At 41.5% G+C, this 26,130-nt stretch overlaps 1 protein-coding gene across 3 annotated transcripts in view; it reads left to right on the top strand.

Moving 5' to 3' along the window:
* GRIN2A (glutamate ionotropic receptor NMDA type subunit 2A) overlaps positions 1-26,130 on the top strand; it is a 429,030-nt gene that overhangs the window by 305,704 nt on the left and 97,196 nt on the right. The gene's annotated exons all lie outside the window — the stretch shown is intronic.

The raw sequence follows: 26,130 nt of genomic DNA, 5'->3' as shown, positions 1-26,130 counted from the left end.
AGCATTTTCTTTGACACATATGTAATATGCTCTGCTACCTGAGATAATGGAGAACATATTTACAAGCCTGGGAGAGTAAGAAGCAAGGAGCCAGCAAGTCTGTGCACATTCCAGAGGCCATTCCAGTGCGATTCCACCAGGGATTTTATGCCCTGAGCCTTGGATTGTATCCAAGCCATGAGGGGTTTTATGCCCTGGGCTTAGATTGTGGTGTGGCAGGGCAGCCTTCCACCCTTTGGCACAGAGCTTGGTGTTCCAAAGGCCATGAGGGGGTTTACAGCCTGGGCCCAGGACATGTTCCAAGACTCTTTTACATTATGACAGACAAGCTAGTCCTGCCTCAGCTCTTCTACCAACGGGAAATTGTAGTGGGAGAGACAGGGAAATGCACTGCTAGTTACAGCATTGTGAAATGAGCATGAACAGGAGAGGTGCACATGGCACACTGGGACACCTACTCCAGCCTGGGCACTGGGGAGGTGAAAAGACTTCCTGAAAGACCTAACTTAGGACCCAAGTCCTAAAGGAGAAAGAAGAGCTATCCAAAGGGTGACAGTCATCTGATCCATTCTAGTAACTGAACCACAAACATTATTTTTCTTTGTTTCACATTGCATCTGATAGCAGCAGCTAGATTTTTCCCCTATCCCACCCACAATTACCAGAGCTCAGTGGCTGCTGTCTGGACCTGCTTCTCACTTTCTTTCCATTGTCTCTGTTCTATTATTTCCCCATTTGCCTGCTGATGGAACAGACAGGAACGACATCTGTCCCTAAGAAAATGGACAGAACAGGGAGGTGCTCCCCCCAGCAATCTGCTTCTAGCTACAAGTGGCTCTGTCAGCCTGCCTCTGTAGCTACAGTTTGGTTTCCTCATCTGTGCCATTGGCAGCAGAAGCTTCCCATTCCACTACCCTGTTTTTCTTGGCATTGGAACCTGGTTTGGAACAGGAGGAGAAATAGAGATAAAAAGAGGTTGCATATTCTCAGCACTGGTCTCTAAGCTGTGGAGGGTTTAATGTGCTTTCTAGACTCTGAAGACCTTGTACCTTGAGATAATTACCCACATTTTATAAAAAAATATGGCGATGATTATGGCCTAGGGGCTATAGATTCACCACTTTGATTCCCCCACACACCCTTTTTTAAGAGAGGAGAGGCTGCAGTGAGGAGCCACCTGTAGTCCCAGCTACTTTTGGGGGCTGAGGCCAGATAATTGCTCGAGCTCAGTAGGTCAAGGCTGCAGCGAGCCATGTTCATGCCACTGCACTCCCTGGAGTGGCTCACTGCAGGCCTCGACCTCCTGGGCTTGAGCAATTATCCAGCCTCTGCCCCTCAAGTAGCTGGGACTACAGGCGTGTGCCACCACACCTGCCTAATTTTTTTGTATGTTTTGTAGAGACAGGGTTTTGCTAGATTGCCCAGGCTGGTCTCAAATTCCTGAGCCCAGGCAATCTGCCTGCCTTGGCCTCCTGAAGTGCTGGGATTATAGGCATGAGCTACCGCGCCCAGCCTTGATCCTCTTTTAACAGACATTCAAGATGAGTATGATCACTCCTTCCCCCTCCCTCCAGTTACATATGAAGAAACTGAGGCTCTAAGATGACTGCTGATTTGCCTAAGGTTACAAAGCAAGTATATGGCAAAGTCTAGATTCTAGCTCAGGTCTGCCAGACTGCAAAGTCCATTTTGTTTCCCCAGTACCTTATGGTAGAGATGGGTGGTGTTCGTATATCAGTAGTGAAGGCTGTCAGTGCTTTAATTATGAAAACTCATGTTGGGGGTCCCCTCATCCCTGCACAGTGGATGTGCCCCCAGCGTTGGCAAGAAGGACTATTACAGGTACAAGATTCCCTGCTGAACCACATGTCTGTTCCTGAGCTCGGCTCAGAGCATCCCACTGAGATGTATGCAAATCTGCCTCCTAATCAGTCTCTTGCATCTTTGTGCAAAACAGAATTCCTCTGCACATCTGAAGATGTAAATCAGTCCCCCCTGCTGCAGTAAACTGTTCCTTTATTCCTTATTACTCCACCATATGGTTTGTTATCTAGCCATTGCCTTTTGAAAACGTGCTTTAAAACTCATCGAAATCATATTCCTGGAGTCTATATTCCTTCCATTTAAATTATAATTCTGCAAATTAGAAAGACCGAGTGGGCCTGTTTGAGATGGGAAGAATAGAGGCTGAGCTATCCTGACTTCCCTGGATGTGAAGAAAGACTCCATTGGAAATGCCCATGAGAAAAAAATCTAAAGTTGGGGAAAAACAAGAGAATCAACTCGTATTCCCTTGAAGGGAGTTGTAGAATGACTCAAAGAAACCAATGGCCTCTCACTTATGTTGTCTTTAACTTTAACATTGAAACAAACAATTTGAATCAGAAGAATCCTAATTCCTATTGATTCCCACCGTGCTGGCCTCTATGTGGTCCAGCAGATTATAGCTGATGGCATATTTTTTCTTTCCACAATTAAAGTGTGTTTGAAGAAACTAGGACAGGCAGATCTAACATAGGAAAGGAGGGCAACAATTAGTTTTGGGTATCAGACCCTGACATCCATGCTGTATACAGGGAAAGCAGAAACATTTACCTGCTTTTAATAGGTGAAGAGACTAAGATTTAGAGACGAGACTTGTTCAGCCTTCTTCTGCAAGAATAGTAAACATTTCACTCCACTTTTTTGTTTTGTTTTCTCTAAGACCAGGAAAGATTCCACAGATGTTTCTTTTCTGTTTGTTTGTTTGTTTGTTTGTTGTTGTTGTTGTTTTTTAGAGATGGGGGGGTCTCACTTTGTTTCTCAGGCTGGTCTCAAATTCCTGAGCTCGAGGGATTCTCCTGCCTCAGCCTCCCAAAGTGCTGGGATTGCAGGCATGAGCCACTGCACCCAGTCTCACTCCACTTTTGGCATTCAGGTTGGTGACTTGAATCAATACAGCAAGATTTGGGTTTCTTTTTTTGTTTGTTTAAATGTATGGGGTATACAAGTGTAATTTTGTTACATGCATAGATTGTATAGTGGTGATGTCAGGGCTTTTTGAATATCCCTCTCACAAATAACATACATTGTATCCATTAAGTAGTCTCTCATCAGCCTCTTCCCTCAGCCTCCTCCCTCACACCCACTTGCCTTTCTGAGTCTCCATTATCTATCATTACACATTCTGCATCTAAGTGTGTGCATTATTTAGCTCCCACTTACAAGTGAGAACATGCAGTATTTGTCCTTGTTTCTTTTTCTTTCATTTTTTCTTTCTTTTAACACCTCACACAGGGTCTTGCTTTGTTGCCCAGGCTGGAGTATAGTGGTGCAATCATGGCTCACTGCAGCCTCGAACTCTTGGGCTCAAGTGATCTTTCCACCTCAGCCCCACAAGTAGCTGGGACTATAGGCACATGCCACCATGCCTGGCTAGTTTTTTTGTTTTTATTTTGTTTTGTTTTTGTAGAGATAGGGTTTCGCCATGTTACTCAGGCTAGTCTCAAACTCCTGAGCTCAGGTGATTCCCCTACCCCTCCACTTGGCCTCTCTAAGTGCTGGGATTAAAAGCGTGAGCCACGACATCTGGCCTAAGTTGCTTCACTTATGATCATGGCCTCCAGTTCCATCCATGTTGCTGCAAAAGACGTGATTGGATTCTTTTTTATGTCTAAATAGTATTTCATTGTGTATATATACCACATTTTCTTTACCCAAAGATTTGAGTTTCATTACCAAAATGACATGGAGGCTTTGCATCAAGGCATTGTCATCTCATTGAAAATGGATGAGGATTCAAAAAATACAGATGGGACATCTATCAAGTTATACTATAAATCAGTGGGGACAAAAGCTAGAAACACAGATGTGTCTGATCAGAAGCCCAAAATACAAAATCAATGCCAAGAGATGAAGTGACTGGTCTATGTAGACAGAAAGAGAACAGCATCGTGTCAGGAGAAGTGAGCTGGTGCCTTCCTCCTCTGTTTCACTGAGCATGGCACCGGTTAGGAGCTGAGCTGTTTGGAGTTAGAGAACGAGTTTGATCAACATTTATGCTGTTGAGTTTGGCCAGGGGTAACAGTTGTGAGACTCAGGCTAACTCCGGAAATCCATCATTCTTTGTTTCCAACAGCAAAATGGAGCTAATGATCATACCCACCCCTTGGGGTTCCTGTGAGGATATTAAAGCCACCATTTATTAAATGCTTTTTGTTAGTCAGAACTTTAGATGCATGATCTGTCTTAACTCACACAAAATCCTGATGATATTGGCACTATTATTGCCCCTACTTTATAAATGAAAAATCTAAGGAACAGAGAACAAGTTAATTTCCGCTAACCCAAACCGTATTCTGAACCCCATTTGTCTGACTCCAAAGCCCGTGCTTTGACTACTAACTTCTGCTACTTTCTTCAATCAAATTCTACAAAGCAATTGCAATCATGTCATGTTGTGGGAGATAGAGAATTTAAGTGAGAAGTGAATGGAGCTTAGTTTTCCTGTATCATTCCAAAAAAAAAAAAAAGTGCCTAAGGGTTTTTAAACTCTGATTCCATCACAGGTCCTGAGCCAACCACTTTATGTACATTACCACATTTTATGTTCACTACAACCCCAAATGGTACATATTATTTTATAGATGAGAAAAATGAGGACCAGAGAAGTGAATTAATTGGAACATGGTCACCCAGTCACTTCATAGCTCAGAGGCATCATAAATGATATACATGCCAAGAATCTAGCATGAGGCCTGGAACGTAGTTAGAAAGATCTTAATAAACAGGAACTATTATGCATATACAAAGTGCAATCTAGACTCTAGACTTCTAGACTTTTAAATGGCACTATTAGGGTTGTTTTACCTTTTTTCATTTTCAGTGGATTTCTAAAAGCCTATTGACAGTGTTCTCTTTTCTCAAAGGACCTGGGTCCAAAGTTTTAGAGACAAGCATCTTGAAGGAGTCCTTTAAGTCCTGCATATGTATGAATATATTGCAACACATATAGTTAAGCAAGTCCTCATCCAGGAGCCAGAAAACTGTTTCTGGTTCTTTCACCTATTTGCTGTAATTTGTGAATGAGGCTTGGTGGTTGATAGGTGAGGAAGTGGTGGATTGACTCAGAGTTGGGGGGAGGGTGGTGCCAGGTGGGTGTGATAGGAGGACAAGATGGGAGCGGGAAAATTGTGGGCATGGCAGGAAATCTGTTGCTGTGATAAAGAGATCTGGGCTGTAATGGGAAAAAAATTGAGAGTCATGAATGAGCAGATTGATTGGGAGAAAATAGAGGGGTCCAGAGCCCAGAGGCCAAAATGACATTGGAAAAGAGACATGAGAATAGTCCTTAAATTTGAAAGTTACTTGAGCCAGGCGTGGTGGCTCACGCCTATAATCCTAGCACTTAGGGAGGCCGAGGCGGGTGAATTGCCTGAGCTCAGGAGTTCGAGACCAACCTGGGCAACACAGTGAAACCCTGTCTCTACTAAAATACAAAAAATTAGCCGGGCATGGCAGTGTGTGCCTGTAGTCTCAGCTACTCAGGAGGCTGAGGCAGGAGAATTGCTTGAACCCGGGAAGCGGAGGTTGCAGTGAGCCAAGTTCACGCCACTGCACTCCACCTTGGGCAACAGAGCGAGACTCCATCTCTACAAAAAAAGAAAAAGAAAAAAAAAGTTACTTGAAGGAACATCAGTTCACCACTCTGAAAAATTGTAATAATATCTCTTTCACGTGTATGTGACTCTGCTGTGATGGTGAAGTGAAATGAGAAAATAACCAGCAACTCCTAGCCCATAAAGAGCTATATTAACTCTAGGACTTTTGTATTATTAGCCACGTAATGACACACAGCTTTCTGGCTAGGATGCGTCTTCCAGTGTGTCTATTATCTGACATTTCTATCTTTTTTTTTTTCTATTTCTTTTCATTTTTTCCCCAATACAGCTTCTTAGCCAGGTGAACACTAGCAAGTATATGCATAAGGTCACACTGTTTGATACAACGATCCAAGAAAGCTTGGGTTACATTTATAGTTATGAAATTAATGGCATGCATTAATTGTGCAGAACCTCAAACTAGCAAATGGAATTAAAAATAATTGCCAGGCCTTTGGATTTATTGGTAGAGTGAAAATAACACCAAGTGGCTTTTGGCAGGGCCTTCTTCTCCGTACACAGAATTATATTAACAGATGATATTTTTTCTATCCAAAATAGAGAGCAGTAAGTGAAAAGCAGATCTGTCTCCTCTTAGAGCAGGGAAAAAAAGATCCAAATACATTTCCTTAGTTTCATTTTGGCATACAAACCCTAGGCCTGGAATTCTGGTAAAAGCAATGCCTTGCTCTTGCCTGTTCTGGAGTTGTGCCAGTGTCCTCCATTCAGCTTACAAGAACATGCACATTGTAGATGGGAAGGATCCTTGACTAAATACCTTCTGTGGGCCAGACATCTGACTGCTGGTTCACAAACATGAGTTAATGTCATCCTTCTAAGATCCCTGCATATAATAAAACACCTAATCCTGGTTGAGCAGGGACTATGTGGCAGATAGTTCAATTAAGTGCCTTGCAGTTACTACTTTATTTATTTCCATGAGAATAATATGATGTGATTACTCCTATTATGCCCACATTACATATGAGGAAACTGGTGTCCAAGAAGTAAAGTTGGTCAAGTTCATGTAGCTGGTAAGCAGAAGAGCTGGGAATTCAGGTCCAGATGTGGCTGACTCCAAAATCCACATCATTTTCAGGGCCTTTTACCAGAAGAGATAATTAAAGTTGATAATTGACTGCAGGAAGATCATAGTTATGGTGGTCACGTTGGTACCTTTGTGTGTTAACTTGTCTGTTTTATTTATTTAGAGACAGAGTCTTGCTCTGTTGCCCAGGCTGGAGTGCATTGGTGTGATCTAGGCTCATTGCAACCTCTGCCTCTCGGGTTAAAGCGATTCTCATGCCTCAGCCTCCTGAGTAGCTGAGATTACAGGCATGTACCACAACACTCAGCTAATTTTTGTATTTTTAGTAGAGACAGAGTTTTGCCATATTGCCTGGGCTGTTCTCAAACTCCTGGCCTCAAGTGATCCTCCTGCCTTGCCTTCAAAGTGCTGAGATTGCAGATGTGAGCCACCGTTCCTGGCTAACTTGTTCATTTAATAGGTATTTGTGCATCTATTGTGTAAGCAGCCCTGGGCTGGGTGCAAGGGACACAAAGGCAAACAGAACACAGTCCCACCCTCAATGAGTCCACTAGGGCAGACAGATGAGTGTGCAGGTCTCACAATAGCTGGTGAGGTAGGGAAAGGAGAGGCCACCTGCCCAGTTTTATGGGATTGGAGGCTGCTTCCCAGAACAGCTGACCTCTGTGTTGAGTTCTGAAGGACACATAGGAGAGTGCCAGGCAGAGAGTGGGAAGGGGTTTTCTGGGCAGGGTGAGTAGCGTGTTGAAACCTGGCACTGAGAGAAAAGCTCAATGTACTCAGAAGCCTGTGATTAGTTCTGTGTGATTCATGAGCTGATGTGGGGCAGGGCTGGAACCAGGAGTTGGTTGTCAAAATGAGGCTGTCATGAATGCAGAGGGAAGGGAAGGCCTGGGGAGGAGGCCAGGTCACTTAGACCGTGCTCAGGCATTTTCACTTGATTCTAGCTGCAGTGGGGAACCATTAAAAGGCCACAAGCTGGGGAGTAGAAGGGCCAGATACACAGAGGTATTTAAAGTGATGATTTGGGCTAGGCACGGTGGCTCATGCCTGTAATCCCACCACTTTGGGAGGTTGAGGCGGGCAGATCACCTGAGGTCAGGAGTTTGAGGCCAGTGTGGCTAACATGGCAAAACCCCATCTCTACTAAAAATACAAAAATTAGCCGGGTGTGGTAGTGCGCACCTGTAATCCCAGCTACTTGGGAGGCTGAGGCATAAGAATCACTTGAACCCGGGAGGCGGAGGTTGCAGTGAACTGAGATAGTGCCACTGCATTCCAGTGTGGGAGACAGAATAAGACCCTGTCTCAAAAAAATAAAAAATAAAAAATAAAGTGATGGTTTGGGCTGCTGTTTGGAGGATGGGATGAAGAGCAAATCTACCAGAAGCAAGAAGGCCAGCTAAGAAGCTGAGGCATAAACTAGTGAGAGGTGAAGGCCTGGATGAGGGTGGTGGCTGTGAGTTAGGAAAGAAGTAAAAAATGTTCAAATATTAGAACTATCAAGGCTTGGTGATTGATTTAATATATATGGGGGTGGCAGAAGAGAGATGAATTAGGGGATATTTCCATGACTGGGATTTCAAGAACTCCTATATGGCAGATGGGAGAGAAACTATTTTTTAACGGTGGAAGATAAGAGGCTGAGTTCTTCTCTAAGTCTACTGAGTTTGAGGTTTCTCGGAGGCAGAATAGAAGAGTGGGGTAAAAGCAGCAGATCAGGGGCTGTCAAGAGAGGTGATAACTGGAGACTGTGGAGCACAAGAGGCTGAGGCCTGAGCCTGGATGTTCTAGGGGCAAGAAGGAGAGGAAAGACAAGTCAGATGTGTTCAGAGAAAGAGAAGCTTGCATTTTGGCAGGGATGAATCAGCCAACGAGGTGGGAAACAGTTGGGTAATGGTAGTGTCGTGACAGTCTAGGGCAGAGAACTCAAGAAAGATGTGAGTAGTCCCATTGTCAAATGCAGAGGAGGGGCTTATGTGCAGTGCACCTGTTGGATTTAGTGAAAACCACTGGAAGTCTTAGGTCAGTTTGAGAGGCAAGGACAGTGCAGAAGAGAATGTGTCTAGAGCCCAAGGGCTGGGATGCATGTTAGCCTAGAGGAGAGATGCCTCCTTTATTACTGAAAGAGGGGAGAAGAAAGACATGTGTGCAGAGGCAGGTGAGTTTGTGGGTGATGTGGGTTGTCCATAGAGTCTGAAATAAGAGGCAGATTCATCAGCTGGGAGTGAGGCTGGAGCTGGCAGCTTTGCAGTCTTGTGGGCAGGTGTGAAGGTTTGAAATAGTTTCTAGGGAATGGGAGAGATGCAATTAGGAAAAAGAGAAAGATTTTTAGCCAGAGAGGGAGTCCTTAAATTTGAAATGACATTAATCTATGTGGTTATATGATATTCTCCACCTGTACTTGCTGCTTTACAGGTGTGGAAGTGGTGGCATTGACTCAGAGTTGGGGATGGTGTTGCCAGGTGGGTGTGATAGGAAGACAAAGTGGGGGCAAGAAAATTGTGGGTATGACAAGAAATCTGTTGATGTTATGGATAAAGAGGTCTAAGTTGGAATGGGGAAGAAATGAAGGCATGAACGAATAGGCTAATTGAGAGAAGATAGAGACCAGGGATGACGCTGGAGAGGAGACATAACAATACCTGAATGAGAGCTGTGGGTTTTCTGAATTTAGAGTCATTCGAGTCAAGCAGTTCTAAGTGAACTTTCCCCATGGGAATGGGTGGCTACAGTGGACTGGAGGCTCTAAATTTAGAGTCACTCAAGTCAAGCAGTTCTAAGTGAATTATACCCATAGGAATGGGTGGCTACAGTGGACTGCAGGTGGTCAGTGGAGAGATGGTCAAAAAAAACTGGCCTTCAATTTTATCCAAATGCTCTGACAAGTATGGATGTGTTTATGAAATGACATCAATTACTTGCAAATAGGATAACTTCAAAATATGTGAGGAGTACTAAGTCCTAGCCATATGTGGATGAAATCACCAATATTATCCCCAGGTGTTGAGTCAGAGGGATTCCCAAGGCCAATTGCCAATTTCAACTTAAATGCAACCAAATTCCAATGTGCACAAAGGGATTGTAGCCCAATATCCAAGGGCTTCTTCAATCTTGTCCCACGGTATCCCTTTATTCGTCTTTCCCTCTCTTCTCCTTTATATATTTGTGTTTCTTCCTGTTTGGACCCTAGTTCACAAACATGTTATTAAAACTCAGCTTCTAAGCTTTTGCGCATGCTGTTCTCTGATCCTACACATTCCTTCTTTCCACTCTGACTTTTCAGGTCCTTCGCAAACTGCACAACTCCCCTCCATTGCACTCCTTCATGATTTCTTCCTTCCCTCATCAGATCTGCCTCTCACTTCTGAAGCCCTCTGCATTTCTTGCACCTTTCACCCTTTGGCTGTTAGCATTTTCTGTTTTATTGTACAATTAATTCAGAGGGCATTGTATTTTATCTTCCTCACTGGTGAGTGGATCCTTTACAGATAAGGACTTAGAGCAGGAGTTGACAAAACCCCTAACTCTTTATGTAAAGGGCTGGCTAGTAAATATTTTAGGCTTCGTGGGCCATACTCTCTCTATGGCAAGCACTCAACTCTGCTTTTTTAGTGCAAAGGCAAGCGTTGAGGCTATGTAAGGAAATAAGCATGGCTGTGTTCCAATCAAGCTTTATTTATGGACACTCACATTCAAATCTTATATAATTTTATAATTGTGTCACCAAATATTCTTTTCATTTTTTTCAACCATTTAAAAATGGAAAATGGAAAACCCATTCTTAGCTCGTGGGTTGTGCAGAAACAGCTTGCCCTTGGGCTGTGGTATGCTGACCCCAGGTTTAGTCTATTCACTGCTGTGTCACCAGTGTGAGAAGAGTTTATGGCACATAGTAGGCACTCCGTGAATGAATGAGCAAGATGAATGCGTGTGATCTAACCCTAAGAAACTGAAAACCTACAGAATAGTTCTGTTTATTGGTTGTAACCCTTGGAGTAATTAGGAATCCTGAGATTCTGCTTTTGGCTACAATTTGTGTGAGTTTGAAAGGTTTTGATGTGACATAGCTCATAAGTATCATAGTTGAACTTGGACTTGGGTCTTCCAACTCCAAATGCATGGTTCTTTTAAACTGCTGTGTTTGCCAATATATTAATAATTTAGTGGGAAAAGCAATGCTGAGAGGCTTCCTGATTGGTCACCATGATTCTCATTTCTCCCAGTGGCTCCATAGGGCTCTCAAATTGTTGATTACTGTCTGAGATGGGGATAACTGGTTTGGGTGAAATTGGATTGGCAGTGGTGGGTTACTTAGTTTTCAAAAATAGCAAGTCTTGTCCATCCCATCCCAAGGGAACCCTCCTCTTCCCCCACTGCCTTAGAATAATCACGTTTTTAACTGGGCAAAGCTGTCGTTAAGCTTATTACTGTTTTCTCACTATTAAATCTTCTGTTGGCTTTAGCATTTCAAATGATCCTCTTGTTGGAATACTTTAGAGCTCAGACAAGCCTGGAGCAAAGTAGTTTTGGGCCAGAGATGAGCAAAGAAAAATGATTGTCAAAATACCATCTTATCTAAGGAAAATTGAAATTCTCATCAGTGTGCATTTCATCATAACGATGGATTTCACCCATGCACAACGGCTTTGGTTAGCATCCTCGTAATAACTAGCAGGGCCTCAGGCACCAACCCCTTTCATTTGGAAGAAGGAAAATGTCCATCTCAAAAACTTAAATTTATTATTTTGCCCCAGATACAGAAGAACAAACACCCATCAGAGACCTGCCACCAAGTTCCAGACATTTCAACTCTCACAACCCAATAACTTCTCACAGGCGAGGGGGATGAAATGCTGTTCCACTGATTGATACCTCCAGGTTCTGTAACCTTATTGCAGAACTCTGCAGACACAGTCAATGAGGTTAACTTTGAATGTTCAGGGCTGAGATCCAAATGGAATTGGCTTTTTACATAATGCTGAGTGAGGAAATCCATCAGCTTTTGACTTGTTAGATCCTTTAAGTCAGGTTTGATGCATTGAAGCCTCGTGCTTCCTTAGCCTGCAGTTTAATTACCTGGAACTTATCTCCTTTTATAAACTGTTACACACTCAGCCCCAAATTTTGCCACTTTTCAAGGTTTTCGTTTAAAAAAAAACTTGCCATAGAGTAAGAGAAGTCATATCTATAGTCATGTTCAGTCATAATTTTCAGGCTGGTAAGAATGAATTGATTATCCCATTAAATAAAAGGCTTTCTCAGCTGTCAGCCCAGGATCAGAGTCTAGCTCTCTTGGCCACTTTCTAACTCTTATTGGCAAGTTTGCTGAGGGAACAAGAACTCCTTAATATCATTCAGGTAAATACTCCCCAAAAGAGCTATTTACTCTGCCAGATTGCAAATGGCATTTCATTTATTTTATAATTGGGTGCTATGCTGATCTTTGAAATTTACCCAGAAAAAGTACATTAGAAGGTCAAACAAAAACCTTTATAGTATTTCTAAATTGTCTTTATGCAGGTATTAAAAAATAATAACAGTTATCACTGTTATTGTAATAAAGGACTGTCCTTAGGTCAAATTCTCATCCAGTGTTATGTGTTTAACCTTCCCCAGCCCCAATTCCTGTTTCTGTGATTGTCCCAGTTACCTTCACATCTTCTCCTAAACTTTTTTTGCAGACCTATATGCATTCTAGTTTTCTCCTCCAAGAAGCAGCCCCTTATGTTCAACCAAGTTTATGTTTGGGTTTTGATAATAACAGATGCAGATATAGAAACAGAATTGTGTTGTCTTGGCCAACAATATCTCAAATATAACATGATACAGAAGGAAGATGAAATCCTCCTTTCTAAGGCCCCTTATGTAATGGATGGAGATGACCACAGAGGCAAGGAAGAAGTCCAATCAGCTGCTAGAGCATTAATGACATTCCTCTTGGTTGAAACCCTCAAAATTCCTAATTGACACACGGTTCACATTTGAACAGTTGATTTTCTCTGCCTGATCTGCTGTTCTGATCGCCTTTTGGATGTCCGTGTTGGTAGCAGTGGAATTCAACTTCAAGCCTGCAAAGTAGGGCTCACTGTAGCTCTGCTGTTGGAGGTATTTTCTGTGGTGGAATTCAAGGTCCTCAGAAGAGTCAATTCACGGGCAAATGGAGGAAGTAAAACTGTCATGCGTAAAAGCAAACTGTAAGACCACCTCTGGCTGCTTTCTCCCCACCTCCTGTGCTCCACATGGAAAGAAAATGTTGCCCCTTCCCAAAGTGGAAGACTGTGCATACTGGGGCCAGAACCCGGCTTCTCCAACTCTCAGGACATCACTGTGCTGCATGGTGCTAATTATTAATACTCTCTTCCCAACTCATCCATGAAATATTCCCTCAAGAAAGCAAACTGCTCATGTTTGCCTCAATATTTCCCAAAGCAAATAGGATGGCAGCCTTGGAAATATCAGGCAGTGGTAACAGCTCTTGCCCTGAAGTCCAAGCTCAGATTCCAGGTCTTCTCACTCGCTGTTTGATCTTGGGCAAGTCACTTAAATTCCCTGTTTGCCAGCATATAAAACGAGTCTAAAAATGGCGTTTTTATCAGAGGATTGTGAGGGTAAAATAGAAAATGCCCTTTGGGGTGATCACAGTACCTCAATAAATGCCAACAATTATACTCGTTAATTGTTTAATACTTATTATTGCAGTCCATGGAAGATGGACTGATACAGAACTTGCACAATGAAGGACTCCCAAGAGCAAGTTCAAAAAATTAATCCATGATTATGAAAGAGCTCCTTTTTTATTTTTGCTGATTTTTCAAGTCTCTGGCATTATATTACTCCAAGGTAGAACCAAAAGAGAGAAAACACTATTAACTTTTTAGCTAATTACAAGAACCCATCACTTTTAAGAGCACAAAAAGAATTAAAAGTAATCCAAAGAAATAGAACTCCTATCTATCCCCAGGGATCTGGCAACAAAGGAACTCTAGAGGACTGAAGATTATGCATGAACTCCTGAAGAAAATGATGGCTCTTTGTTCCAAAGATTTTTCCGCTTTTAAATTTGAGATTGAACAAGCATTGAGCTCTTCCCCTGTTGGCTGAGCCTCAAGAGGAGAATGGAAGCAGAGATGCGGGTTGTTCATGGAAATAACAATCAAAACACGTTTCTATGAATTACCAGGTCAGTACTGGGTTCTAAGACAGTTGATGCTGTTATCCATAAAGATACTAGATTATCTTGAGAGCAGTTATTACGGGAGGAAAAAAAATCTACTGCTCCAATGTGAGCTGTGTAACAATTAGGCAATTCTGAAATTTCAACTGAGAGGAATTTAATTAAGGCTCTAATAGCTGATTAAACTCATTTAGATCTGCTGGCAATTGCCACTGGTTACATAAGTAACCCAGGAAGAAAGATTTCCATCTTGTTCTTATGCTTTATTTAATCCTGTCTGTTAGTCATAGGTCTTCCCCTCCTGGTGCTCCTTAAAATGGGGTCCTTAGACCACTCGGAGCAGAATGACTCTAGGACACTGGTTGAAAAGTCAGGATCCCACACTTTTTCCCAGATCTACTGATTCCAACACTCCAGAGATACAGGAGTCTGCATTCTTAATCAGCTTCCAGGAAAGGTTCTTATTCATGCCAAAGCTTTATAATCCCACCACCTCCAATCGTTGCATTTAAAACAGTGCATTCAGAGGAAGCAGGCACTTTACCTCAGTATCTGAAAAGCATTTCTTAGTTTCACTCTGCCGGTAGCCATCCAAGGCTCGTGGCAGTGAAGACAGAGCAGGTTTGACCCACACGTGCTCTTTAGTAATTTCTTCATAGAAACTTGTTTGTGCATACCACACAGGGGAAAATTGAGTTCCAAAGTGATGCTTGATTTCAGCAGACTAGTTTTCTTGGATACTCTTTAGATCAGGTATTGGTTTAAAAAAAATCACTGACCTCAACTGCAAAGTCCTCCAGATACAGCATATGTCAACCTAATATCAAGCCACAGCAGTGGCTCAGATATCTTAATTGTTTCTGGATCAATTACGTTTAGATCTGCTTTTGGTTTCAAGCAGCAACCCAAGACCCAGAATTACTTATGTGTTAACCTGCGATCGGTTTGTTTGTGTGTCAGATGTGCATTCAGAGGCATGGAAGTGATGCTAATCCATGTTGCTACTTATGCTAAATATGGACACTAAATCATTTTAAATTTCCTTCACGGCCATTTATCTCATGTCCTTTGGCAGACTTTATATTTCAGGTGGAGAGAAATTGGTCTCCCGTTTGCTTTGTTTTTCCTCCTTAACGTCATCTTCCTGAAGAGTTAATTACTCATGTTTTCTCCAGCTTGGGAGTAAATCACTGCTTATTTTCTGGAGTGAAATGTACTCCGAAGGTTTGCAAGCTCAATGTGTTTTAAAGCCTGTTTGCCCATGGTGATGAAACCACCCAATGAGCTAACTGGGTGCAGCCAGACTAGAGCACAGGCAGCCTGAACTCTGCTTCTGTTGTTGGTTTTAATAAATTTCCTCTCTGATTTTTAGTTTTGCAATTCCTATTGTCTTGTCCCCAAGGACAGAAGATGAGTAAACAGGCAACTTCCCTTTTTAAACTCTGAATTCTAAGTAAAAATTGATGATATGCTACAGTCAGAATTGAATTCAGTTCAGCGGATATTTCTTGAACTGCGTTGTGGGTGAGCACTATACTATATTGAACATGGATCATGTGGTTGAGGAGGACTGGCCAGCCATGACACTCTACAGAACCATAATTCGAGGCAAACTGGGCCCTCATCCCCCACCCCTACAGCCCATCTCATTTCTGTTGATTCTACACTTTGAGTTCACACCAGCCTGACCATCATGGCCTGTGTCATCCAGATTCCTGCAGCCACCTCCCATCTTGTCACTCTGCCTTCCGAATCTTCGAGCTGCAAACTCTGTCTCTGCACTACATTGAGAAGAAGTGTTTAATCCACTTCTAATTGGGGGTTGATTTCAATAAGGTCTTCAATAAGTCCTCATCCCCATCCCTTACATATGTCACTTGCCCATAGCATAAAGATAAAACCCCATAACAGGCAACCCACTAACTCCCTTGGTCTTTTTTTTTTTTTTTTTTGAGAGACTCTTGCTCTTTCACCCAGGCTGGAGTGCAGTGGTGCAATCTCGGCTCACTGCAACCTCCGCCTCCTGGGTTCAAGTGATTCTCATGCCTCAGCTTCCCGAGTAGCTGGGATTACAGACCCATGCCTGGATAATTTTTGTATTTTTAGTACAGATGGGGTTTCATCATGTTGGCCAGGCTGATCTGGGACTCCTGATCTCAAGAGATCTGCCCACCTCAGCTTCCCAAAGTGCTGGGATTACAGGCGCGAGCCACCACGCCTGTTTCATATTTGGAAGCCACTTCCTGTTAGAAGCATTTTTTGGATTCTCTTCCAGATTAGGAAGCTGTGTTCTTCAACAGCATCCTGTGCCTGCTCCCGGCATAGCATTTGTCTCACTTCATTCACTTCATTGCTATTAAGCTTTGACTTCTCTCCACCCAGACTGGAAACTCTAGGGATAGGATAGTCCTCTCTGAGGACTGTTCACCACCGTTGCCCCAGGGCTTCCAGCAGCACCCGGCACAATGGAAAGCACTGAAGGCATGTGGGCTCATAAATAAACCAGTGAGCGGAAAGTGTGTTCTAAAGGCAAAGAAAATGCAAAAATGAATTCCAGATGGAGAATTAGGTTCCATGTGAGTATTGGCATTTGAGCTAGGCCTGAAAAGAGTGGGTAGGATTTCAGTAAGGGGAGATAATAAGGAGAAGAATTCCAGGCAGAAGAAATAGTGTAGGCATAGGCAGGAAAGTGGGTGTCGTTCAGGGTGTGTTTTGTGAAAAGTATATGCATCATTGTAGCTTCATATCCTCTGTGTGTGTGTGTGTGTGTGTGTGTGTGTAGAGGTTCGAGTATATGTGTTTGTGTTAGGTATGTGTGTATTTGTAGTTGTACGTGTGGGTGTGAGTGTATATGTGTATAATGTGAGTGTGGGTAGGCATGAATGTACCTGTATATAAGTGTGCTTTTATGTAGAGGTTTATGTATAGATGTATAGGAATATGTATACATATATGCGTAGGTGTAGTGATGGTATTGCTTGAGCTCTTATAATAACAGTAAAAACTGACATTCACTGGACACTTATGTATCAGACACTTATGGTATGCACTGTTTTTAGTGCTATTTTAATTCTAATAAACTCCCTATACACAAGAGGAAGTTAGGGAAATACTTTTTATCTCTATTATGAATTTTTCCATATTTAATTGTGAATATGTGTAGGTATAAGTGTGTGTGCAAAGGCAGATGTGTGTGTGTTTTAGTGTGACGATGTGTGTGAGAATGAGAGAGAAAGTGAGAAAAAAGAGACTAGTGAGGTTGATTGGACCTCTATTATAGAAGAGCTTTTACTATACAGAGCAGTCTGGATTTGATTTTGTAGGCAGCATGAGACATGGAGGGACTTGAGCATGGAGCAGATCTATAATTTTGGTGTTTAGATATTTGTTTTTTAGGAGGTGGCTTCAGAGACCAGGAGACCTGTGATGAGGTTATTTTAATTGTCTCTTGTAAGCATTTCATAAGTAGATCAAATAAGATAAAACACTCAGATCTCTGTGAAAGAGCCACGCACATCTATTAACCTAATTTCTTCCAGCCTTTTGCAGCCTCGGCAACATCCCTCTGAATTTATCCAGACATAAGAGGTGTATATTAACTTGAGACATACAATTTCTGGAGATGAAATTATCTCTGCTCTGAGAACATATTGGCTGAACATTTTGATAAGTAATCACTGCCCTTTAAAACAACTCTTTCTAGGAGCTGAAGAGCAATTAGTTTCCTAAAAGCACTGCATTTAAATTTTATTAATCGGAATAAAAAATCATTACAAAGTTAATCTACCCTTTTTATATTTATTTTAGCAAAATCACTTTTCTCCATCAGAGGTCAATTATTATTATTATTTTTTGTCTTCACAACTTCAGTATATTTCTGAAAACACTCAAAGCCTTATCACCAAAATTCAGTTTATTTTAAAGGTAAAGATTTTTTTTTCTCCTCCCACACAACCTATTTTGTTGAATTGAGAACTGTTTTTAAGTACCAAAAAAATTCGTAATAGAGATAAAAAGTATTTCTCTAACTTCCTCTTTTGTATAGGGAGTTTATTAGAATTAAAATAGCACTAAGAATGGTGCGTGATACATAGTAAGTGCCTAGTGAACGTCAATTTTTACTGTTATTATAAGAACTCAAGCAATGCCATCCCCACTTTATTGCTCTCTTCTCTCAATTTCTTAGCTCAGTATTTATTTTCTGATAAGTTGTTCTCTCATGACTGCCCTGTTCTAATAGTTCCATCAAAAGTCCCAGGGAAAACTCTCATTGGCTTAGCTTAGGTCACATGAATATTCCTGAGCCAATCAGTGTACTGATTTGCCAAATAAAGGACACGTGCCTATTCGTGAAATTGGGGCAGCATCTCTCCAAGGGAAAATGAATATGCTATAACCAAAAATCTGATAAATGAATGATAGGTAAGCAAAACAGCGTAAGGCTATTGCAAAACCCTTGGGAGAAATGTGGAGAAAAGCGTGTTTTATGGCTAAAACTACTGACATGGTAAAAACTGTGTCTAAAGTAAACTAAAGTTAGTATCAAGAAAAGCTGTTATGAAGTTAAAACATGAAATAATCTAAATTCTACTCTAAAATTGTTTCCCCATTGATTGAAACAATGACAAAATAGCAATACATAGCACATAGCATTGGGCATTCCTTTGTGGGCTTTACATACATTAATTTAGTCCTCTCAGCAATCCTGTGAATTATACTATTAACATCATCCCACTTTTCAGATGATGAAACTGAGGCAAATAGATATTAAGCAATTTGCCCAAGTGGCACAGCTTGCAAGTGGTATAGCTGGGATTTGAAGCCAGAGTAGCTGGCTCCAAAGTTTAAACTCCTGGCAACTTTGCTACTCTGTGTCTGAGAACGTATTTGCTGTTTTTAAAAAACTTTCCCTTTTGAATTCAAAAACAGTTTTTGAATAAGCTTTTTAGGTTAACTAGTTTTATATTTACAGAAAACTTGCAAAGATAGTCCAGTGACTTCTCACATACCTAATGCCCAGTTTCTCTGATTATTAACACCTGACATTAGTATGGTATATTTGTCACAATTAGTCAATTCATATATTATTGTTAACTAAAACCCACGATTTTTTCAGATTTCCTTAGTTTTTATCAATCTTTTTCTGTCCCATCCTGATAGCTGATCCAGGATTCCATATGACATGTAATCGTAATATTGCCTTTGGCTCCTCTTGGCTAGGACACTTTCTTAGACCTTCTTGTTTTTTAATGACCTTGACAATTTGGAGGGCTACTGGTCAGCTATCTTCTAGAATACCCCGACATTGGAATTTTTCTGATAGTTTTCTTATAATTACACTGAGGTTATAAGACCACACAGGTAGACCACCACGCCATTATCATCACATCATATTAAGGATATGTACTATTAGAATTATTTATCCTTGTCAATATTGGCTTTGACCATTGAGCTGACATCACATCTGTCACATTTCTGCATTGTAAAGTTAGTCTTTTTTTTGTTCAGCTGAAAATTCTAGTTGCATTTTTTCACAGACTTAAAAATGAATCCTGCGTTCACATCCTGGTTCTGCCACTCTCAAACCATATGAATTGGACAATTATTTAAACCCCATGCCTCAGTTTCCTCATCTATGAAATGGAGATAATAAAAGTAGCATGTTATTCATGTGTCTATTTTTAGGATTACAGAAATTATTAAAGCTTTCACAATAGTAGAAACAGAAAGACTTATTTTTATCATCTCATGTAATCTTTTTTCTTTTTTTTTTTTTGAGACGGAGTCTCGCTGTGTCACCCAGGCTGGAGTGCAGTGGCGCGATCTCGGTTCACTGCAAGCTCGGCCTCCTGGGTTCATGCCATTCTCCTGCCTCAGCCTCCCGAGTAGCTGGGACTACAGGCGCCTACCACCACACCCGGCTAATTTTTTGTATTTTTTTTTTTTTTTTTTTTTTTTAGTAGAGACGGGGTTTCACCATGTTAACCAGGATGGTCTCGATCTCCTGACCTCAGGTCTACCCGCCTCAGCCTCCCAAAGTGCTGGGATTACAGGCATGAATCTCATGTAATCTTTATAACAACTCTGTGACCTTGTTGTAACCTTTAAAATATGAAGAAACTAAATTTCGAAAAGGGAGGTAGTGATTAAGCAGTGCTCTAGAGGTTTTCACTGACTGAGTTTAAATTCTTACTGTGACCCTTATGATCTGACCTGAGCAAGAAACATAATATTTTTAAGCCCTAGTTTCTGCATCATGCAATGAGGATAATTATACTTATCTATGTCCTACAGTTGCCTTGAGGATTGAGTCATATAATGAATGAAAAACCCTTAGCACTGCTCCTGGAAACACAGTAAAGCCCTAATCAATGTTAACAATGGACTTTGTCATTATTGTCCACTGTGCCCCAGCTAGGAATGGACAAGTCAAGATTTGAACTCATGCCCTTCTTTAGAGAATGAGGAAGAGCCAGCTTTGAGAAAAGCCTCAGATTTGAGTACCACTGTTTTTTGTGCAGCATGGAGAATTACTATCCAAGAGCGCTCTGTTGACCATGTTCTTCTTTCCTCAGTCTTCTAATTGTTTCTCAGAACCATCCTGCCACCTTTTTTAGAGATAGCTTGCCATTTGGCTGTTTCTGCTGTCCTTTCGCCCTGGGTGCAAGACTGCCCTAATATATGGTTGCCATACAGAATTAAACATCAAGTAAGGAGTGTTACCTTTGCTCCTCTTCTATTTATGTACTCATTACCGTGAGCTCAAATCAGGAAAGATTTGGGAGGGCAGCTTATCCTTGCATTTTATATAGAGTGCTATACCTGAAAGACTTTAGAGATTATCTAATTCAAACCCACTCCCCTCATTCCTGTTCCAGTGAGGAGAATGAGACCCAATCAGTGAGGTCAAAAGTCAAGGGAATGCCATAGAAGAAACTCAGATCTCCATTTGTCAATTAGTTCTTCTGCTACAGAGGCTCATTTTCCTGAAGATAAGTTTAACAAATGTTGAATTAATGATAATAGTACCACGTATGGAGACCTTTCTGTGTGCCAGGAACTGTGCATTAAGAAATGTTTGTTGTCATTATCTTATAAGCATATGAAATGGAAGTGTTGTTTTTATTTGGTGATTGAGTGAACTGAGGTTCAAAAAGATTATGTGGCTTGTTCAAGGTCACATGGCTAAAGCAGTGACAAGATTTGAACCTGTTCATCTGTCTGATCTCTAAGCCTGTGGTATTAATGATTCTGAACCCTCTTGTCCTGTGCCATGTAAAGGAGAGAAGAGAGGGATTCTGCAGCAATGAAGCTGATTCCTGAAAAGTCAGTGGGATCCATATGTGCATATACATGTACATGTATACAGCACACGCACACACACATACACACACACAGACAAGTGTGCTTGCCTGTCCTGGTTGTGTATAAATATAACCAGAAGTTTGGCAAGGTGTCCTGGAACTTCATTTTCCCTCCAAGCTCCAAAAGTGGGAGCATGTGATTGACAATGACTGTATGATTTCACTTGCTCTGATGCATTGAAACCTTATTCCTGGAAGCACTGCTGGAGGAAATGGATTGAAACCTTACTCCTGGAAGCACTGCTGGAGGAAATGTGGTGCAACCCTGGTATTGGCTCACTCTTCAGAATAGCTTATATGAGTCAGGACTGCTGATCTAAAGTTACAGACTCAGCTGAGTGTGGTGTTCATTTTTATGGAGGGGATTGGGAACAGGAAAAAGGTCCAGTTTAGAGAATAGCAGAAGAGTCACCATCACGTCCAAGGTGGGAGCAGAGAGATTGCTGGCTGCCATCTTCAAAGTGCACAGGGTCCTTCCATTTTGGATATAACTTCTAAATAAAGGCATTTAGAGCATACATACTCCATGCCACTGTGAAAATGGAGACAAGCAGAAACAATATGACAGTTGAAACTGAGGTCTTCAGGATTCAACCCATTGGTTCTTTCTTTCTCCCTGAATACTCCGGTGGCTGGAGTCCCTTTTTAAATGGTGTTAGGATGATGCTATTTGCTTTCTCTGGGGAAATTTAATACCCAGAGGCTATTCAGACAGCCACCCTCAATGGCTCTGAGTCTGGGGGGCTGAAGTTGCAGTAAGAGCAAGGGAGAGAATACAGGTCCTTGATACTTCCATATTTTGCCTAGGGTACAAGATTCCAAAGCTGAGGCACATATGGACACATTAATCATTCTAACATTTTTCTGACTCATGCACATGTAAAAAAAATACAGGCTGTATGTTTATTCACTCCACCAAAAACTACCCATTAAGTCCCTCCATGTGGCATGCCCTGAGTTAGAAGCTGTGGACATAGAAACCAATCATTATGCATATAAAATTCCTGCTAGGCTGGGAAATCATAGTCTCATAAGTAAAACATATACATAAACACATAGATTATTGTAGATTATTGAGGTATAATATTGTGAAGCAAATGATGTTTAGATATTTAAATCAAATTAAGGATTTATGAATAAATTATATAACGGGTTTTTTTGCTGTAATATAGAAGGAGTGAGTGGGAGTATAAATGAAACAAGACTGGTCATGAGTACTAATTATTGAAGCTGGATATTGGGAATATGGAGGTTCATTATATGATTCTACTCTTACATACATTTAAACATTTCCATAATAAAAAAAAATTGAAGTAGGCAAAGAAGCTTCCATCTTCAGGCAGGTTATATATGGACATATATCCATGGTGACTTCTATAAATCTTTTTCCATTCTGGCCATTGAACTTGATTGACTCTTAGTCCATTTGGGTTGTTGTAACAGAATACCATAGACTGGGTGGCTTATAAACCACAGAAACTTGTTTCTCATGCTTCTGGAGACTGGGAAGTCCAAATCAAGGTGCCAGCAGATTTAGTGTCTGGTGAGAGCTGCTTCCTGGTTCAAAGACAGCAATCTTCTTGTTGCATACTGATATGGTGGAAAAGGCAATGGGTCTCTCTGGGGCCTCTTTCATAAAAGCACTAACCCTATGCATGAGGGCTCCACCTTCATGACCTAATCACCTCCCAAAGACCCCTCCTCCTAACACCACCACATTAGGGTTAGGATTTCAACCTATGAATCTTGGAGGGACGCAAACATTCAGTCTGTAGCAAACCCTTAAGGTAAATCGCAACTTCTTAATTGAGCCTACAAGGCTTTGCATTTTCTGGTCTCCACCTATCTGGAGTGCTCTTTCTTTCTCTGCTCCTCCACAATTCCTTCCCACAATTGCCATGGTCCAACTCACCCTGAATTTCCAATTTCAGCTTAAGTGTCACCTCCTCAGGGAAGATGTCTCTGATATCTTTTCTCCTATATGCTCTCTTAGACCCATGTTTCATTTCTTCCTGCCAGTTTGTATGAACATACGTTTTTGTGTAATCATTTGACTCATGTGTCTTCTCAATTAGCACAAAAATTTCATGCAAGCAAACATTTTATCACTTACATTACAGTATTCTCAGTGTCTAGCACAGTGCTTGGAACCTAGTAACCACTCAACACATATTTATGGAATGAATGACTCTGCTAAACCTGTATATAAACACTGGACTCAGTTGTAGTCCCTTGTAAATAGGAATGTAGACAGGGAAAGTGAAGAATGTCTGTTCTTTATCTGGTATATATGATTTAGTAGTTGAGATTTTTGGTGTTTGCAATGGGGTGCCGAAGGGTCTATCAGATCAGAAAAGAAGGTAAGAGCTCTTGGGACCTAGGGCAATGTTGACACAGCAGCTTCAGCTCCTGATCGAGTTCTCTCTACCTACCACTCACCTTCAACCTCCTTGGCTGACCCGTGGATACTTGGATGTGTCAGGAACAGGGAGTAGAACTTGGAGAAGATTTAGGAAGTTATTGCACTCTGGGGGCTCATAAACCTTTGCAACTTGTCTCTCCATGAGTGAGCATTGGACTGAAACTTTGGCTGACTCCCATGGTGTGGGGGTTGTGATGTGGTCAATGATATCCACAAAGATTCTGCTAGTCTTTGCCTTAATTTGCATTATCTTGGGACTTTAGGAAACATGTCTGCAAGGAAGGAAGAGTGTTGGAGCTATAACGTGGCTACTGCAGCTCAATTCACAGAAACACTGTACATAGCGAGAAAGCACCTTTGGGTTCAGAAAGCCCCATGTTATAACTCTGGTTCCAGCACTTACTTGCTGTGTGAGTTTGTGCAAGTCACATAACCTCTCTGTGTTTCAGTTTCCTGAACTATGAAGTTGGAATAATAATGCTTACCGTGTAGAATTTGTAGGAATTAAACTAAGTGGTGATATTGGCACATTTCCTGACTGTACAGAACTGCTCAAAAGTTATGTCATTGAAGTTGTAATATAAAATGCTATGGTGGAGATATGTGCAAAGTTCTATATTACTAGGGAAAGCAGGAATGATTTTACAGATAAGGTGATAGTTCAGCTATGTTTTAAATGCTAACAACAATAGTAAAATAATAGCAGCCACCATGTGTGTTACATGCCATGTCAGGTTTTGTGCTTTATATTTTTGGTACTTTTTGGCTCATTCAAACCTTACTGCAGTCTTTAAGGTCATACCCTGTTGCTCTCTTCATTTTACAAACGGAGAAAGTGAAGCTCAGAGAGGTTGAATGACTTTCCCAAGGCTACTCAGCTAGTGGATGAAGCCAGGATTTACACTTAGTTCTGTTTGACTTCAAAAGCCATTCTCTTAACCACTGAACTACCCAACCTCTCTCGAAGGTTGTGTTTGAGTCTTCCAAAGCAAATAGAAAGAAAAGGGATTGGTATAATATGTTCCAAAAGGAAAAACTTGTATATTTCTTTATCTATTTGCATATTTTAGTATTTTTGGCTTGATCTATGTCATACAACTGACTGACAGTTCCAAGAAGACAAGAGTCATTCTGTTTTAGCCATCATTATTCCTAGGCTGGCACTGGGACATCGTAGGCCTTCAATAAATCCCTGTCGAATGAGTGAAGAATTTGATGCGCTCAACATTCTTCCCAGCCTGTTATATATCATAGCATGAATAAATGAACATGTGTGTGTGTGTTTAACCAAATTGCTCTACTCGCCATGCTATCTTAAAAAGAAATGTATCAGCAATGCTGGACAATTTTGTAATTAGCCACAGGAAATGTTTCTTTATAGCCAGCAAAAATTTTCCAGCCCATATGATGAGGTAATCTTAGAGAGCACTGATTCTTTTCTCTCCTCCCACCCTGTCACGTCTCCTGGTGTCCGGCATGTTTGAATTCTCTTTAAGGGTTTGAGATTCATTTCTGGTGACACTTAAACATTACAGGAGAAGAGGTGAGTGGGTCATGTCAACACAGACAAGCCTGGATTTGGCATTTAGCTTTTCAGATGAGGTGTTTTCCTCGAGGTTGGTATTACAAATAAAGCGGTGACCTGTGGTGTCAAGCAATCGCGTGTGGGAGCAGGAGGAGAAGGGAGAAAGAGCGGCGCGGGGGCAGCTTCCTCCCAGCGTGTATGTGAATAGCGCCAATAAGCTGTCAAATAAAATTAAGGTTCAAAATATACAGCCTTCAATTTGATTGCACTAAGATGCCGACTGCTGCTCCGAGGGAATACAATCGATTGTATTTTGACAGGTCTTGATGTACGCTAAGCAGTGACAGTCTCCCCTCTGTGCAGAATTAATAAAAGTTCACCTTAATTTGCAACTTAAATAGAACTGTATCTGGGGTCAAAATGATGCTTTTAATTTCCCCACCTGCTCCATCTCTCCTCTGTGTTGTCTCAACCCCCACTCCTCTTCTTTTCACTCTCCAACTTCATCTTCCTCTCCCTTTTTCTCTTTTCCTTCGTCTTAGCACCTTTTTCTTCTTTCTCCTTTTCACTTTCTCTTCTTTATACTTAGAAACAATATGGAGTCCCTATGTTGTGCTTTTGCCTTTCATGCATTGCTTTATTGAATTCCCATGGCATCCTTAGGAAATAGGAGGAATTGTGTTCATTATACAGATGAGAAAACAGAAGATCTTAGGATTAAGAGCTTGCCTAGAGTTGTGCAGCTAGTAAGTGGTACAGTTGGAGAATCAAACCCAGACCTCTCTGATTCTAAAAGTCTATGCCGTTTCCTTGCCATCCGTGGTCCTGAACTCTGGCAGAACATTAGAACCACCTGCGGGGCTCTAAAGGTATCAGTGCCTGGGCACTGCCTCCAGAGATGCAGATTGATTCCTCTGGGGATGAGGGGGGCTGGGATGGAGAACTGCCCCATATT

The sequence above is a fragment of the Pongo pygmaeus genome, chromosome 18 (genome assembly GCF_028885625.2).
Source record: "Pongo pygmaeus isolate AG05252 chromosome 18, NHGRI_mPonPyg2-v2.0_pri, whole genome shotgun sequence".
NCBI lineage: Eukaryota > Metazoa > Chordata > Mammalia > Primates > Hominidae > Pongo > Pongo pygmaeus.
Note: the sequence above shows the minus strand (reverse complement) of the source record. Positions and strands in the feature narration are given on the sequence as shown.